Here is a 13,105-nt window from a genome sequence, read left to right on the forward strand (position 1 = left end):
GGAGGCCGAGGCAGGCGCATCATTTGAGCTCAGGAGTTCGAGACCAGCCTCAGCAAGAGCGAGACCCCATCTCTACTAAAAATGGAAATAAATTAGCTGAACAACTAAAAATATATAGAAAAAATTAGCCAGGCATGGTGGCACATGCCTGTAGTCCCAGCTACTGGAGAGGCTGAGGCAGTAGGATCCCTTGAGCCCAGGAGTTGGAGGTTGCTGTGAGCTAGGCTGATGCCATGGCACTCACTCTAGCCCAGGCAGCAGAGTGAGACTCTGTCTCAAAAAACAAAAGGAAAGGGAAGCGGCGAGTGAGAGAGACTTAAAGGGGCATCTTCTCATGTGACAAGTGGAGAACCTAAAGCATGGCAGTTCAGAGTCCTAGAGAAATCTGTGGCAGACCCCAAGTGTCTGCGGGGAAGGCTCCTGGCTCACTGGGACAGGCAGAGGAAGAGGAAGAGGAAGAGGAAGAGGAAGAGGAGACGGCAGCCCGGCATCCAGCTTCTGGCTCGGTGCCTTCCCCCCTCCTTCCTCCCTCCACCCAATACCGGGAAAACTGACCTCTTCAGTGGGTCTGGCTCATCTGTGGTCAAGACAGTGGGGGCTCAGGGGGCCTCGGTGGTACTTGAGCATCCACAGTGGGCACTGAGGTGAAGGATGGGAAGGGGGATGAGAAGGAGGAGAGGTCACCATGGCCTTGCACCTGTCTGGGTAGGACTTTACCCCAGAGAGGAAGGGCGTCACTGAAGGGCGTTAAGCAGGAAAGTGACAACACAGCGGATGTCTACCTGGACCTACTGCAAAGAAGCAGGGGTGGGGTGTCGGGGGTGGCTCTGACTCATCTCGGAATGATTTTAACACAGGATAAACGTGGATCTTAATCAGAGCAAACAGGACTCAGAAAAATCCCACGTGACACCAGGGCCGAAGGGGTTTTAACACACGGGGCAGCTGCTGACCCCTGGTTGTGACTGACCGGGGTCCTGGGTGACCCGGAGATCACACAGCTGACGGCTCAGCTCCGCCCTTGCTCTGCCAGGTGCCTGCCGCTCACCTCAGCCATGAACCTCTCCAGAGCAGGGGCGATAGGAAATCTGCAATCTTTGTCCCCAAGCTTCCCGTGGTATCTGGAATATAGTAAGGCTGCAACATGAAATAAAGCCATCTCCCCCAGCTCCTTTCCCTGTGGACAGACAGCCACTCGGAGCTTGTGGCCCCTGGGGACTCCGAGCCACACGCGCCTACAGGCTCACCGCTCCCTCTGCGTCTTGTCTCCAGGACTGTGGCCCGACAGGGCTTTTCCACATGCAGCTTCTCCATGTCCGGATCCTGCCCCGCAACACCCCCGGCATCTCCTCTCCACACCGTCGTCAGCGGGCGCTTTGAAGCAAAAAGCGCTTGAAATCATCAACTGACTTCCATCTTAGGAAATAACCAAAAATGTGGACAGAAATGACTACAGAACAGTGTTAGATCCAATATTCAATGTCAAATTTTGTGCTTTATGGTTCTGAGATATAAACCCCCAGCTCAAGAAAATTTCTAGTACCTAGCTAACTTGTGTGAATATTGCTGGACGTAGGGACAGAGAAGGAAAGATTACATAAGAGTTAACATGCTTTTGGCAGGAAGTAACAGAAAGTTTGTCTCAATAGGGCTTAAGTGATAAAGGATTTTGTTGGCTCACGGAAGTGAAGATGCAGAAGTTTGGGCTTTGCGATTCTCGCACTCTGTCCTCCTCCTTTGGAGACCTTTATTCTTACAGATGCAGGGAGCTGCCAACTGAGACAATAGTCATGACAAGTGGGAGAGAAAGTCTCTTATCTAACTGTGAAATTAAACTCCCCTCTTCATTCTGATTGGAATCATTTAGTATATGCACTTGTCCCTGAACTAGGAACTGTCACCAGGGAAATGCCACACACTGATTGGCTTAAACCTGAGTTCCTAAAATAATTCCTAGCAGAGGAATGGAATTATCTGACTAGCTTAGGCTGGATCTGGAGTCAATTCCCAAAACCACATTGTTCCTGCTCTAAAGAGGAATGAGGAGACAGATGTTCACACACAAAGAGAACTGCGGAGACGCGTCAAGTCCCTCACTTGGATCAAAGTAGTGTGAAAGATTAAAAAATATTCACAAGACAAAAAGTTGAAACTGACATTTCAGTAGAAGTGAGAAGTCCAAGCCAGAAATCCTGAGGAGGTCCCTGAACTTCCCATAGGATGTAGGAAGAGAAGTTTGGAGTTGGATTTATCAAAGTCACAAAGAGCAGGACAGAACGACCCAGCTTTATCTGGGTAACACACATAGAATAAGTAACAATGCCTAACAATATGTAGGCGAGGGGACGGATAGTGAGGAGGAGGTATAATTGCACAAAACCAAATGCTGGGGTGAAAATACTGAAATATAATAGTCTCTGCCATTGGATAAGGGAACTGTGATTGTTTTTCTCCTTTCTAGTTTTCCAGTTTTTCCAATATTCTTATAATGAGAATATATTAATTTTAGGATTAGAAAGTATTAAAATAAATGGTTGTTAATGGTGGTTTCCAGAGGTAACTTACTCTGAGACGTGCCATTCCCATGACCCATTCTTTACTCGCCAGCCACAAAAACCAAATGCACAGTAATAAATTTTCTGATATTTGTTATGCACTGAATTGTTAAGCTCTTGGGAGGCCTGGCAAGATAAAAGTCCCTAGTTAACAAGCACTCAAGGGCTGACACATCACGTGTTGAAACTGTGGTATATTTGTGGTTGAAGGCTATGCTTATGTTAAAAAGTTAATTGTTACTGAGTCAATAAGAGATAACTCTGGCTCCAGCAGAGAAACTGATTAAACTGGGAAGCCTCAGCAGAGCTCCCGCTGCAAGGAGAAGCACATTCTTGTCTCTAGGTGACTTTCCAGGAGCAGCAGGGTGAGTCCCTGGGAGGCAAGAATTCTGTGCAGTGACCATCACATGCACACACAGCGGCATAATAAAATCTTTTCTTGATACAGATAAAAACCAACAAACTCTCGTGGCACAAACTCACTTTAATCAGCTTCATTATTTTCTCTGTTTTGTACTATTTGATCATCTTCATTTCTCTTCTCTCCTTTCTTTTTTAATTTCTTTTCCACATTAACAGGGTTTGGATTAGCAAGGATTTCACTCACTGAACTGCCCGTGTGTCAGGAAGTGAGAGGTTTTGTATCCTCCTGGAAACCCTTTATTTGCGATGGACTTGGCCTGCCACGCTCTTAGGCACCAGAGCTGCCTCTTCTTTCCTCGTCTCTGCGCGGACGCTGCTGACGGGCCGCTGGCCAGGAGGACATGGGCTCGCCCAGGTCGGGCCTCCAGACTCACGCCCAGCCCAGTGGTCTCAAGACATAACTTTCTTTATTGGAGTTTGGTGAGAACTATGAATTTCTTAACCTCGTATTGAATTTGGTTAAAATAAAAAATCCTAAGCCGGTAAAGGTCAACCAACAGTGAAGAGAATTTTGATTATCTTAAAATTATAGAGAAGAGACAGTAGAGATTTGTTGGTTTCAGCTCCTGGTGAGGATGAAAAAATTCAAAGCCAGAGAAATTAAACTCATCCTCTAAATGTGCACAGCGGGTCCTGGCAAAGGCAGGGTGAGGATTCAGGGTTCCTGGGACCCTGGTGATACCGGGCAGTCCTCTCTGCTCTGCGCCATGCAGCCCCTCCTGGTGGCATTGCCAACACACGCTGCCCTAGAGCAACCACCCTTGCTGAAACCCCAGATGTGGGCATATCACAAATTGTATGCAAGAGAAAAGGAAATGTCTCAAAAGTATGGACAGACAGTGCATGTCAGAAGAACAATGAAAGTCAAAATCAGAGAGTGTCTTATGGGATCCTGGGGCACAACTACCCAGGAAAATGCCTTTGGGGAGGGAGAGGGACAGAGTGGGGAAAGAAATCACATTCTGGGAACCCATTCTACTGCTTTGGGAAATGGCTCAGAGTAGTTGCAAACGCCACCTCTGATTGGGCCGTGGCCTCATGATGTCATGGTCTAGCCACCTGCAGTGCAGGGCCGGGCGAGGCGCGATGGCAGGTGGTGCACACCTGACGGGGGTTTACAGGGTCTGGTGGCCAGTGGCAGGGGGTCACAAGGAGGGGGTCCTAGGCAAGGGATGGGGGAGCTGATGGAGAGCTGCCATCTCGGTAATAGCAGGACGCTGCTATTTGCTAAAAGCCCCTGAACACTATCCTCCACCCTCTCCCTTGAAGAGTTTGCAATCTGTAGAGGAAACAAGGCAGGGATATATACTTTTTCACTAAAAGAGAATTATGGTTTTTTTTTTTTAAACCACACTAACAGTTAAAAAAAAGAAAAAAAAACTCAAACAATTAAGTTGAAACTCACTGGTTGGTCTAGAAAGGTAAATAGCTCCTTGTGCTCCTGAGAAACTCTTTGAGTTTAGGTTTTTTTCTTTTTGTTTCTTTAACTCTTGTTTCCATAGGCCATGAGTTTCTAAGAGGCTGACTTAGGGGAAAGAACTACTGAGGACTGGAAAAGTTCATTTAATGTGTTGATACTTTCATTAGCTGAAAGAGAAAGCTATTCTTTTTTTTTTTTTTTTTTACCATGTACAAATACTTTATTCTTGAAAAATCAAAGAAAATGCCTAGTTCCAAAAGAAAGTACATCCCAGTTAAACCCTCATATCTTTCTCAGGGCTTACAGCAGTCTGGCTGTATGCCAAGATTTGTCCACCAGCTTGAAACTTGGACATCCATGTTAAAACTTTAAAAACATTACTTGAATTACAACTACATAAGAAGTTTAAACGAAATTCTAAGTGAGCCCAACTGTCACAGATCCTGAATTTCAGGAAATAAGGAGAGCTCATAGATCCCGAGGATCATCAGGAGGATCATCAGGATGATGAGGATCATCAGGAGGATGATTAGGATCATCAGTATCATCATCATGAGGATCATTAGGAGGATCATGCAGGTAAGTCACCAATGCAGAACCATTGCTGCTCAAAGTTATGGTGTGAGCAACAAGAGACCTCATTCTTTCCTTGCTACCACCTAACTGGCTCAAACTGGGATAAGCAAGGAGACTTTAGAGGGGCACAAAGAACTTATCTTCTAAATACAGCTATTCTAAATACAGAAATTCTTTCCCCAAAATCGTGCTTGGTTTTCCTTTGTCTTAAACACAGTATTTTTCACTCCCCCTCCCCAATCTGAGGGGGACACATTCCAAGCCCCTAGTGGATGCTGGAAACCACAGGTAGTACTGAACCCTGTATATGCTACACAAGAATTTCTTTTTCCTTTGTCACAGTTTTACTGAGGAAGACTTAATGTAGATCTTAGCAACCTCAGCATATAATTTTTTTCTTTCCTTATTAAGTCTAGAACTTTCATTTTTCCACCTAAAGGAAGTACTTTACAGTTTCTCATTGGCATATCGAATTGCCAGCATCACTATTCTTGAGTTTGGGGTTCACTGTTATGTAGTATTTACTTAATTTTACTATAAGTCTATTAAGTAAAATAAGGGTTACTTGAACACAAACACTGTGGAACCAGGACAGAGGATCTGATCTGATCATGGAGATGGTTACTAAGTGCCTAATAGGCTGGTAGCGTGTGTAGCAGAGACGCACTGGACAAAAGGATGATTCACATACTGGGTGGGATGGTGGGAGATTTCAGTACAGAGTTCAATTTAAGACTTATGAGTTGTTTATTTCTGGAATTTTCCATTTAATATTTTTGGACCATGGATGACCACAGGTAACTGAAACTGTGGAAAGTGAAACCCTGGATAAGGGGAAACAACTGTATGTATCATAGTAGGTATAACATTTTCTTTAAAAGTGATTTCAGTCCTTTTCTGCCTTGATATAGGGAATATCAATAATTATCCACTTTCCCTCAACAAGAATGTGAGGCAAAGCAGTTAATAATTGTTTGTAATTTATAGGAGTCAAAAATTCTACTGATTTAATAAAATTATTAATATTTAGAAAGTAATTTGTCAATATTGATAAAAACTGAAGACACATATGCTTTTTATGCCAGCAATTGTACTTTTAAGAATTTATGTAGGGATATATTTGACGAAGTATATATACATGAATGTACATACACATATACAAGACTATTAATTCCAGCATTCTTTACAGGAACAAATGACTGGAAACACCTTAAATGCCAGTAAATATGGGACTAGTTAAATGGATGACATTACATTCATATCCAATGGAACACTACATAGCCAGTAAAAGTAATGATATAGCTCTTTATGTGTGCTTTAGAAGCTAGTCATGACATCTATTAACTAAAGGAAACCTAAGCTGCAGAATTGTGTGCATATTGGTATTTTCAAAAGATATTTATATGTCTGGATATGCATATATAATTTCTGGAAAGATACACAGATATGCTAGTTTTTTGCAAAGTGAAGACTGAATTAGATAATAGATCTTTTACTGAATATTGTTTTATAGTTATTAATATTGTAACCATGCAAATATTAAGTAGGTTTGTTCTCAATTTAAAGAAACTAGTTAATAGATAAGAGTGGTAAATAAAAATCAGTCTACCTATTCAAGATCTGTTTTGGTAAACCAGCTGTGAACTAGTATAGACTATTTTTTTTAATTGCTAAACTATGAAGACACTTGGCTGTATCTAATAAGACCCAGAGTTAAGGAAGCTATGTTTAACTGTTTTCGTTTTTAATTGTGGGCTAATATTGCACATATTAATATTTACTTGAAGGGAAGGTTGCTATCAAGAGGAAGAAGGGACATGATCAATGAAAGTCTCTGATGAAGCAAAAGGGAATTGGTCCAAGAGTACAGAGGAGGCATAAGCCTTTCAGAACTGTGCTTGATTGTTGCTGTGGCTGTCTTTGTTCCCGTCACTATAGCAGGTAACATTTATCAAATATTTACTATATGCCAGGCTCTGTGCTATATGCTCTATATCCATTTTTCATTTAAATTTTCAAAATTGTTCCTCAAGAAATATTTACTGAGCACCTGCTATGTGCCAGATATGGTTCTGATGAGTACTGAGAAGAAAAATAAAGCCAGATCAGGAGAGAGGAGAGAGGGGGAGGAGGAGCCAGGAGTAGGGGTGCTAGTTTCTTAGGAAACACATTCTTGTGGGAAGAAGCAGACAATACAGAATAAATGAGTAAAATAATTCATGGTGGAAGGAGGGGACACTTCAGATGGGAAGTTCAAAGAAGGCCTAGGGAGGTGAACTTTGAGGTAAAACTTAATGTAATGAGGATAAGAGAGAGGGTGTACCAGACAGAGGGTGAACCCATGCTTGTCCGAGTTTGTCATGTGACTGAGACACAGAAAGAAGGCCCCTGTGGCTGAAGCATTTGGGGCAATGGAGAGAGGTGGGTGGGGCCAGATCCTGTGGGGACTTGTGGGCTGCGATAAAACATTTGGATCTTATTCTCATGGTAAGAGGAAGCCTGGGGAGGGTTTTAAGCAAGGGAGTAAAAAGGGATTTATTAATTCCTTCAAACAAGAATTTCTTTATTTCACTCTGAAAACAGAAGCTTCCAGAAGAGACTCTGCACTAGCTCCTGTCAATCTATCTATCCACCAACCTGTGCCTGTGCCCACATACCTGCCTTCCAGGTTGTGTCTAGATGAACAACCGTTATCCCCTCTGAAGATCTCTCCGCCTCGGCATCTTCTCCTGCTCTCAGAAGCCAGTCTCAGCAGCAAACGTCTGGTGCAATTTCTCACATCTTAGATATGTATAGATACTCTAAACTTAAAATGTCCAACACTGATTCATAATCTCCTTCTCACCAACTGCTTGCTCAGCAGCTTTCTGCATCTCAGTTGAGGGCAAGTCCATCATCCTTCCAGGCATCCAATCATGCTGCTAAACTTCTCCTTTTCTCTCAAAGTCCGCATTCAACGTACCTGAAAATTCTGTGGGGCTACCTTGAGAATATTCCAGAATATGACCATTTGTCAGAACTTATGCTAGCCACCTGGTCCAAAATACCATCATCTGACACTGAACTCATCTGTGTTTCTACCTTTTCCCAGCCCCACTGCCAGTCTATTCTCAACCTAGCAATTTGAGAGATCCTTTAAAAAATGGAAGTTGGGTCATATCACTCCTCTCTGAAGACCCCCAAAGCCTCCCCTGCACCCTCTGATTCTCTAAGAATAAAACCCAAATATTTCATTTGTCTCCCAAGCCTTATGTGATCTTGTTCCTTATTAGCACTCTGGCCTTACACGGCAGCCACACTGGCCTCTTGGCGTTTTTTTTTTTTTTCTTTTAATTTCTCCTCTCTTTTGAAGAATAATTTTGCCAGATATATAATTCTAGGTTGGTACCGTTTTTTTCCCAATACTTTAAATATTTCACTCCACTCATTTTTGCTTGCATGGTTTCTAACAAAGTAGTCAGCTGTAATTCTTTTTTTTTTCTTTTAGAAATATATATATGTTTTTAAAAATAGAGATGGGGTCTTGCTGTGATGCCCAGGCTAGTCTCAAACTCCTGGCCTCAGGTGATCCTCCCACGTCAGGCTTCCAAAGTGCTGGGATTACAGGTGTGAGCCACTGCACCTGGCCTGGCAGTTTCTTGAATCCTATACAGACTCCCTCTTAAGGCTTTTGTGCTGGCTGTTCTTTCTGGCTGGTAGGCACTTACCCCAATACCCATGTTTCCACCGTCCCGTTGAATCCAATATCTGGTTAAACGTCATCTTCTCAGAGCTTTCTCTGCATAAAACTCCTTTGTCTGTTACTTCTGTTCCTTTGATCTTCTTTTTAAATATCACTTATAACTTTTAGACATAGTATGTATGTATTAATTTATGTATATATTATGTGCCTCCTCTCACAAGAGTGTCAACTCTTATGAGGTCAGTGACAGTTTTGTTTACTCCTTATCCACTGCACCTAGAAAGATGCTTGGCACAGAATAAACATTCAATTAAAATATTGTTTATTCCATCACTCAATAAATACTTATTGGCATAATTCCTGGAAAGATACATGGAATACATCTAGCTTCCTTTGGCGAGGAGGACTGAGTTGGGAATAGATTTGCCTTTCATTGTATACTATTTCATAATTAACATTTTAACCATATAAAATTAGTTTCTCTCAACTTAAAGAAATTCATTAATAAATAAAAACAGTATATAAAATAGAGTGTACTCATTCAAGATTTGTTTTGTTATCCAAGTGTGAGCTAGTATAGACTACCCTTTTTGTGGCTATATTGTGAAGATGTTGGGCTGTATCTAATAAGATAATCTAGAGTTAAGGAAGGTATGCTTTAATTTAAATTGAGTGGTCAGGGCAGGCACAAAGATTCCATAACTTATCTGAAGTTATGGAATTTCTGGAAAGAGATGCTTAAAATTTGGATGCATGACACTTCTCTAGTAGGTAATTATTAATAAAATTTTTACTGATTAACATTTTTCTTACTTGAAAGATTATGAATGTGTATGATCAAAAAGTTGAAGTATTACAATAAAATTCACAGTGAAAAATAAATCTTCTCACATTTAACCCCTAAGGTGCCAGTTTGCCTCCCTGTAGGCAACTATGTAATTTCCTAAAGGGTTCTCCTCAAAATAAGATACAGATATGCACATATATGCATCTTTCTCTGTATTTCATATCTTTTTACATAAATAGGTACCTGCTATACATACTGTAGTACACTGTGCTTAAAATGTGGTCTTTATTTCAATGTTTTCATTTTATTTGTTAAAATAAATAAAATTTATCAAATTTTACTAAAATTTTAATATTTTCATTCAGTTCAAGAAGGAAAAGTGAATTTCTGAGGCATGTTAATTGCACGCACTTCCATGTTGATGTTTCAGCTGCTGTTTTTTCCCCACAAACGGTATTATTTATGCTGAAGCTGCAGAGGGCAGTGTAGTCCTTCCAAAAGCATGGTGTGTCCTTGGATAGTGTTTTGAAGATCTTGAATGTGGTGGAAACTTTAGAATTTGGAGAAGCTCCTGGTATTAAAATAATGCATCAGTTCAAATTATTCACCCATGCTCTTTTATGCATTTCATATAAAATTATTTGCAATATGTTTATATTACATATGTCATCACCTTCCATAGGAGTAATTTTTGCTTAATAGATACAATGCTTATTTCAAAGGTCATTTTTAGTTCCAGTAACTTTATGATGTCTTCAGTAAAAAAACCCTGAATTGTTAAGAGAGTATATTTTACATGTTCTCACCATAAAAAAGTATATGAGGTAATGCATATGTTAATTTGATTTAGCCATTCCACAATATATACGTATTGTGAAACATCATGTTGCACACTGTAAATGTATGTAATTTTGTCAACTAAGAAAATAAATAATAACATTTAAAAAAGGAATTTCAAATTGAGGATGGATGAGTGTAAAATTGAATATGGATGCGTGAGGGGGTAGGAAAAGTCATCTGTGTTACAGAAAACGTCTAAGGTAGTCACAGTGTGTCTGAGAATGATGGCAGTCCACCAAATCCATTTTCCTCTTTCTGACAAGAAACCAAGACTGCATCGTTAGCCTTGCAGTTAGTGTCTTGCAGTGAGGGGCCACGACTAGACCTAGATAAGGAAAACTTCACAGCTGCATTTTTCCTCACTTGTCATTGGTGAGCATACTTTCCTCTTTGACAATTCCAAACCTTCACCACTCTCCTCAAGCCCAGGTTTCCTTCTTATTTTTACTGAGAAAGCAGGGTCATCGGGCAAGATGTCTCCACTCCTAGCTCTCCAACAGTACCTCCTGCACCCCTGCTGATCTACATAGCCATCGATTTTTCCCTCTTGTCACGTACTTGCAGACTGGAGTATTCATTGTGTTTGAAGAGTGTTCTTTTGCTTATACCCTTGGTTCCTTCCTCTCCAGTCTCCTCCAGGATTCTGATCCAGTAATTATTTGGTCTGTATTTCAGGAAAATGTTAGAAAACAACAAAAAGGAAAAATAATTTGTAATGTTAGGGTTAGGGTTAGGGTTACGGTTAGGGTTTAGGGTCAGGGTTAGGGTTAGGGTAAGGGTTAGGGTTAGGTTTAGGGGTTAAGGTGAGGGTTAGGGTTAGGGTTAGGGGTTAGAGTTAGGGTTAGGGATTAGGGGTAGGGTAAGGGTTAGGGATAGTTTTAGGGTTTGGGTTCAAGTTCGGATTCAGGTTAGCATTAAGGGTTAGGGTTAGGGTTGGGGTGGGGATTGGGGCTGGGTTTAGGTTGGGGTTGGGGTTGCGGTGAGGGTTGGGGTTGGGTTTGGGGTTAGGGTTGGGGTTAGGGGTAGGGTTAGAGTTGGGGTTGGGCTTAGGGTTCGGGTTCAGGTTGGGGTTGAGGATGGGGTTGGGATAAGGGTTAGGGTTAGGATTAGGGTTAGGGTTAGGGCTAGGGTTGGGGTTGGTGTTAGGGTTAAGGTTAGGGGTTAGTGATAGGGGAAGGTATAAAGGTTAGGGTTAGGGATAGGGTTGGGGTTAGAGTTGGGGTTGACATTAGGGGTTAGTGTTAGGCTTAGGGTTAGGGTTGGGGTTAGGGATTAGGATTAGGGTTAGGGTTAGAAGGGTTAGGGTTAGGGTTAGAGACAGAAGGGTTAGGGTTAGGGTTGGAGTTAGGGTTACGGTTAGATGGGTTAGGGTTACGGTTAGGGTTAGGGTTAGGGTTAGAAGGATTAGGGTTAGGGTTAGGATTAGAATTAGAAGGGTTAGGGTTTGGGTTAGGGTTAGGATTAGGGTTAGGGTTAGGGTTAGGGTTTAGGGTCAGGGTTAGGCTTAGGGTTAGGGGTTAGGGGTTAGGGTCAGTGTCAGGGTCAGGGTTAGGGTTAGGTTTAGGGTTTACAGTTAGGGTGACAGTTCGGGTTAGGTTTAGGATTAGGGTCAGGGTCAGGGTCAGGGTGAGGGTTAGGGTTAGTGTCAAGGTCAGGGTCAGGATTAGGGTTAGGGTTTCAGTTAGGAGTTAGGTTCAGGGTTAGGGTTAGGGTCAGGGTCAGCATTAGGGTTAGGGTTAGGTGTTAGGGTTAGGTGTTAGGGTTAGGGTTAGGGGTAAGAGTTAGGGGTACAGTCAACGTCAGGGTCATGGTTAGGGTCAGGACCAGGGTCAGGCTTAGTGGTTAGGGTCAGGGTCACAGTCAGGGTTAGGTTTAGGAGATAAGGTTAGGGTTAGGGGTTAGAGTTAGGGTTAGGGATAGGGGTTAGGGTTAGGGTTACGATTTGTGTTAGGGTTAGACATAGGGTTAGGAGTTAGTTTTACGTGTTAGGGTTAGGGTTATGGTTAAGTGTTAGGGTTAGGGTTAGGCTTAGGGTTATAGGTTAGGGTTAGGGTTCCGGTTAGGGGTTAAGGTTAGGGTTAAGGTTAGGGGCTAGGGTTAGGGTTAGGATTAGGGGTTAGTGTTCAGGTTAGGGTTATGGATTAGGGTTAAGGGTTAGGGATAGGGTTAGGGTTAGGGGTTAGGGTTAGGATTAGGGTTAGAGTTAGGTGTTAGGTTTAGGTTTAGGGTTAGGGTTAGGGTTAAGGTTATGGTTATCAGTTAGGTTTAGGGTTAGGGTTAGAGTGAAGTGTTAGGGTTAAGCTTAGGGTTAGGGTTAAGTGTTAGGGTTAGGGTTAGGGTTACAGTTAGGGGTTTGGGCTAGGGTTACGATTACGCGTTAGGGTTACGGTTATGGTTAGAAAGTTTAGGGTTAGGGTTAGGGTTAGATGAGTTAGGGTTAGGGTTATGGTTAGGGTTAGATGGATTAGGTTTAGGGTTATGGTTAGGTTTAGGGTTAGGCTTTAGGGCTAGTGTTAGGATTAGTGGTTATGGTCAGGGTTAGGGTTAGGGTTAGGGGTTAGGGGTTAGGGTCAGGGTCAGGGTTAGGGTTAGGTTAGGGTTTAGTGTTAGGGTGAGGGTTTGGAGTATGTTTATGGTTAGGGTTAGGCTTAGGGGTTAGGGTTAGGGTTAGGGTTAGGGTTTGGGTTAGGGTTAGGTGTTAGGATTAGGTTTTAGGGTTAGGGTTAGGTGTTAGTGTTAAGTTTAGGGTTAGGGGTAGGGTTAGGTTAGGGTTACTGTTATGGAAAGGAGAAGGGGTAGGAGTAGGGTTAGGGGTAGGGGTA

General features: G+C 42.3%; 1 long non-coding RNA gene across 1 annotated transcript; it reads right to left on the reverse strand.

Moving 5' to 3' along the window:
• Positions 1-1,097: 1,097 nt before the first annotated feature.
• On the reverse strand, positions 1,098-2,610 carry LOC123629900. The gene is made up of 3 exons (XR_006732368.1): positions 2,566-2,610; positions 1,248-1,416; positions 1,098-1,121 (listed from the first exon to the last, which is right to left on the reverse strand). It is a non-coding gene; the product is annotated as an uncharacterized LOC123629900 (long non-coding RNA).
• Between the last annotated feature and the right edge of the window lie 10,495 nt (positions 2,611-13,105).

This window comes from Lemur catta, unplaced genomic scaffold, assembly GCF_020740605.2.
Source record: "Lemur catta isolate mLemCat1 unplaced genomic scaffold, mLemCat1.pri scaffold_62_ctg1, whole genome shotgun sequence".
Taxonomy (NCBI): domain Eukaryota; kingdom Metazoa; phylum Chordata; class Mammalia; order Primates; family Lemuridae; genus Lemur; species Lemur catta.